This window comes from Chinchilla lanigera, unplaced genomic scaffold, assembly GCF_000276665.1.
Source record: "Chinchilla lanigera isolate Chin_1 unplaced genomic scaffold, ChiLan1.0 scaffold00003, whole genome shotgun sequence".
Classification (NCBI taxonomy): domain Eukaryota; kingdom Metazoa; phylum Chordata; class Mammalia; order Rodentia; family Chinchillidae; genus Chinchilla; species Chinchilla lanigera.
The window spans coordinates 909,293-914,329 of record NW_004955404.1 but is presented as its reverse complement, the minus strand read 5'-3'; positions in this window follow the sequence as shown (position 1 = coordinate 914,329).

Sequence of the window (5,037 nt, the reverse complement as noted above, 5' to 3'; positions counted from 1 at the left end):
TGGGGACCCTCGGGGCTGGGGGTGCCGGGGGTGAGGGACGCTCGGGTCGGCCCTGCCGCCCGTGCCGCCTGCTCTCCGCCCACGATCGCGCGGTCCCGGTCCGGGTCGCGGGTTCCCCGCAGCCGCGCGTGGGGTGTCCCTAGGCACGCGCTCAGGTGCGGCGGAGGCGGTGACACGGGCGGAGGGAAAGCCCGGGTGCGCCTGCTTTGCACAGCCCCGGGGCAATTGGAAGTGAAGTTTGGGCTCTGGCCGGTGAGCCACCCATGAGATGAGAGGTGCCGCTCCTCTGATGCGTGGCAGTGGAGGGGAGAGTGGGTCCTGCTCTGCAGCCGCGCAGGGAATCGGAGCTCCCGAGCTGGCAGTAGGTGCAAAACCGGCGTGTGTGCAGAGGCGACAGCAAGCCCCAGGGACAGTGTTCCCGGCCGCTGTGTCCAGCACAAGGCGCCTTTGTCCGGCAGCAGCTGATGGTCAGCGGCCAGTCACAGGTTGAGTGTGGAGGGCACCCGTGTGGGTACCGTCTGTCCCGGGTGCAGGAATCGCCCCGGGCAGTCTCCTTGCCTCTTTTGAGTAGACAGCGGGGAAATACCAGATCCAGTGCTTCTGCCCCAATTCACTGCCCTGGGCTCCTGGAGTGAGTGCGGCTGTTTGTGAGTGTGTGTTGTGTGAGTACTGTGAGTGTGTTTGGGGGGCAGTGTGCACCCCAAGAGGCCAGCCTGCTTTCACCCAGGCCTGAGCCAGTCCCCTGGTCCCTGCTGACCAGGAGCCCCAGCTCCATCACCCACTGAGGTGGCAGTTGACAGTGACACTGTTTCCCCCAGTGAGGGGCAGTGGGAGACCCCATAGCTGTGACTGTAGGTGACCGGGCACAGCAGAGAGGAGCCTGGCAGGGCCATGAAGCACTGAGGGCCCTGGGCAGGTTACTGCCCTGCCTCGGTTTCTCAAAGGAAACTGGGGAAAGGAAGAGTTGAGGCCTCTGAGCACTGTGCACTCACAGCATTGCGGTTCCCTCGCTCCCCTGGGCTCTAACGCTGATAGAGGAGAGGCTGGAGCTCTGGGGCTTACACACGTCGGTCTCCGTGAGGACCGAGAGGCAGAGGGGTCGTCCTCTCCCTGGCTCCCAGGTCCCCCCACCAGGTCGTCTTCCCAACCTGGTTCTGGCTCAGGTCCGTCCAGGGGGACGCAGGCCTTGGGCTGTCCAGGGTGGCATGGCACTGTCTAGGACGTTTTCTTGCAGTTGGTATTTTAATTCCCTGTTGGCATCTTGTGATGCAGTGGTGAAACCATACTTTCTCTCCAGCCCTGGGAGATCCACCTTAGTGAACCTCCCCTAGAGCACCATTTGGTGACGCCCCTGGAACGCAGGCCCTGCGGAGCTGCCCTTTCTGTCTCTTTCCCTTCATGACCACTGGCTGTGGACGCTGGGGCCCCTGCACTGCCATCCGTAGCCCTGGTCTGAACCATGCGCTGGGGCTGTTACTCTAATCTGACTTTTTCCAGAAACACTCATGATCTGTTTTGTTATAACTCAGTTATCTTCTAATACGTAGGACTAAATTATATTTACTTTATTAGAGGAAAATTAAGGAGTCTAGGATAGAATATTCATATTTCCTAGTTTTGTAAAAGTGAGTGAATATACCCTCTGCCCTGGTAGCATTCGCATAGTCAGAATTCCTGGCATTGAGAAAGCGTCCCAGTTCCTTCCAAACCACGAGGGTAGCACAGGATGAAGAAAGCCTTGGAGACACCGCTGCAGGTGTTTATTGGTGGTTGACTACAGAGGAAGGACAGGGATGGACCCAGGTGGGGAGTGCTGGCTCCTTGCTGGAGAGATTCGGAGCTGGCATCACAGAGGAGGCAGGGTGGACTCACGGTGCTTGGAGTTGTGCTGGAGGCCCCTGCCACGGCCCGCCCTCCGCTCTGCCTCCACTTCAAGCTGCGTGGCCCGGAGCAAGCAGCCCGGCCCTCGCCAGTCTCAATGTCCCTGGGAACTGCTGCGGGGTCTCGTCAGGACCAAGGGAGCTGTACAAGGACCAAGGTGAGGCCTGTGCCTGGCTCCGAGGAAGGGCCAGTACACACGTGTCACCATGGTTGCCTGAGAGCAGAGAGACCCTTTGTGTCCCGGCCAGGGACTGGCAACAGCATATTCTTAACACTGTAAAACGTCAGATTTTTAAGAATCTGCAGGCTATTTCCTGGACAGTGGTGATTTATTTTTGAAACAAACTGTTGCATTGTAATTTCTTTCTGTTATTTATTTATTTAGAGATAAGGTCTTGCTGTGTAGTCCAGGCTGGTCTTGTACTTGCTGTGTAGCTCAGGATGGCCTCCAACTCGGGGAATCTTCCTGCCTCAGCCTCCTGAGTAGGATTATAGGTATGCACCACCACGCCCAGCTGTAATTCCTTTATAACAGAGAAATAAACATTTTTCATTCCTGAGAACTTAAAGCATTGCTGACTAGAGTGCTTTATAACTTCTAAAAAGTTGAACCGTTTACAAGTATGCTCGTGTACCTACTTTTCTTATTTTTCTTACCAGATGGTTTGTAGCAGAGGCAGCAGCCTCCCGGTGCACACGCAGGCTCTAATGGATTTGCTCACCTGACCTTTCACAGAGCCCATTCTAGAGACTCAGGAATGCGGCACAACTTTGCCACCGCGCTCCCTAACCCAGTGTTAGTGACCCAGGAACCTCAGTTAGCACCGCAGGGCTGAGAGAAACCACTTGAACCACCAAGGCCCCAGGCCGGTGAAATAAGTGGATCCCGAGGCCGTAACCCAGACTAATGTCTGTCTCCAGCAGCGTGGAGGTCTTTTGAACGGACTTGTAAAGTTTATAATTAACACAGATTTAACAAGCCAGCAGTCAGACAGGTTTGCCGCGCGCCTGTCCTCAGGACCGTGTGTGTTCTTATAGGCTGTTTTGGTGCAGTCTGCTTACTGTGGAGTTAACTTTTTTTTTCTGCACTGATAATTGAACCCAGGGCCTTCACACTGAGCTATATCCCCAGCCGCCCTTTTTTGTTTTTTTATTCTGAGACAAGGTCTTGCAAAATTACCTCAGGCAGAACTGAACTTGCAGTTGTCCTGCCTCAGCCTCCCAGAGGGCAGGGATTATAGGCATGCCTGGTTTTGTTTAACCTCGGACATTCCAGCACTGTGTCACATCCTGCCCTTTCTTCTTCAGAACCTTCTGGAATATCTGCCCCTCAGGAACAAGTGATTGGCAGATGCTTTTATTTCATGCCAGAGACTCAGTGTAATGACCTCGGCAAAGAGGCTTATGTTGTTCAGTCCGTTAGCTTCCTGGGGGTGCCCACCCTCCCCAGCATCCGGTCAGAGCGGACCTGCGCCTGCTGCAGACACATGCCCTCCTGCGGGCGCCCTCTCTTTACAGATGTGCTGGGCTCTGAAACCTGTAATGAAAATTGCTCTTTGGTGCCAGGGCCCGGGTCTGACAGAAACAAGTGGACGTGAGAGCCCCGCGGCTCACTCACAAACCTTCTGTTAACCAAGCTAAACACAGGTACAGGCGCTGTTTATTTACAGTGCAAATCAATAGGAAGCAATTTTTACAGCACTGGAAATTCAGCGAGATCGAACAGGGCGTTATTTTTGCTTTCACGTGAACACCGTCATCTGAGACATGCAGAATGGAAGGTCACGGTGATGAGAGAGTGGGCAGCAGTCTGCTGCTGCTCTGTCCTCTTAAGAGGGGCTCCGGACGCCTGCAAGGATCAAACTGGACGTGGCCTGCTTCTATGGCGGGGCTGGATGAGGGAGACACCTTTGCTGCCAGTGTGGGCCACGCCACGGGGCCAGGCCACCTTGTCTCAGAGGCCACGTGGCGTCAGACAGCAGACCCCGCTGTCCCTGCTCCACCCCTTTCCAGTCCCACGGCTGCGCGCTGCCCTTCCTGTCTGGGGTGACGTCATCTGCCCCGCGGTGACGGCTTCCTTCCTCCTGCCCGTGTCTCTGTCCTACCCCTGGGGCCCTCCCTCCTTTACCTTGGCCACCGAGGCCCCCAGCCTGGGTTTCCATCTCAGCACTCTCCTGCCTGCGCTTAACACCTTGCCAGCCGAGTGGGACGCAGAGACCCAAACCACCTCACGTGGCTCACCCGGGGCAGGAGACAGACGGCAACAAATAAAATCAGGTGTCTTGGAGGGTTTTAGAAGTGGCCAGAGCTGTGCAGACCTCGTGCTGAACCGGGGTGCAGGCTAGAAAGGGGTGACCGGCCCCAGGGTGGCCAGTGTTGTGGTTGGTGGTGTGCGCAGCCCGAGAGGAGTGTGGGCTGTGGGCTTGGTGACCCAGGCCCTTCCCGAGCAGGTGCCTCCCCCCGCACCCTCGGCGCTAGTGCCCGCACTGCCCATGTCACAGTCCCACAAGGGCCCCATGTCCAGCTTTGCCCCTCGAGCCCAGCCTGCTGCGCAGAGTCGGCCCCTACAGACACCTGAGCCTGTCCTGGACGGCCACACCCACGAGCCACCTCAGGCAGTGCTGAAACAAATGTCCCTGTTTACAAGGTCGGTGAGGAAAGTCGCCTCTCCGGATCCTGGGTGAGGCAACTTCGGACTTCTGGCTTCTCTTTCTGTGGAGCATTTCATAGTCATGAGCGAGTGATGAGGAAAGCAAGAAGGACAGAGGCGGCTCCCTGCCTCGAGCATTGCTCTTAGGTACTGCAGACACACACCGCGAAAAGTAGTGAGAAATAAACACTGAGCACACTTTTAACAAGCTGAGCAGGGGGCCAGGGCCTGAAGGCGTCTGGCTCAAGCGCAGCACCCAGTCATGGCCTCTGTTCCCCATGTCTGTGACAGCGTCCATGCAGTGACTAGTGCCACCTTCCTGCGCAGACCCCCCTGCCCTCCCTGGGCACCTGCTCTGCTCCTTGGACCTGAGGGTCTGGAAGGAGGGAGCGGCAACAGTGTCCCTCCAGAGCCTGAGTTGGGAGTGTGGTCCTCGAGATCACTTAGGAATTCAGAAACGACCTGTGTGAAAATGACCCGCTCTGGAAAGCCATTCTCTGCCGTCC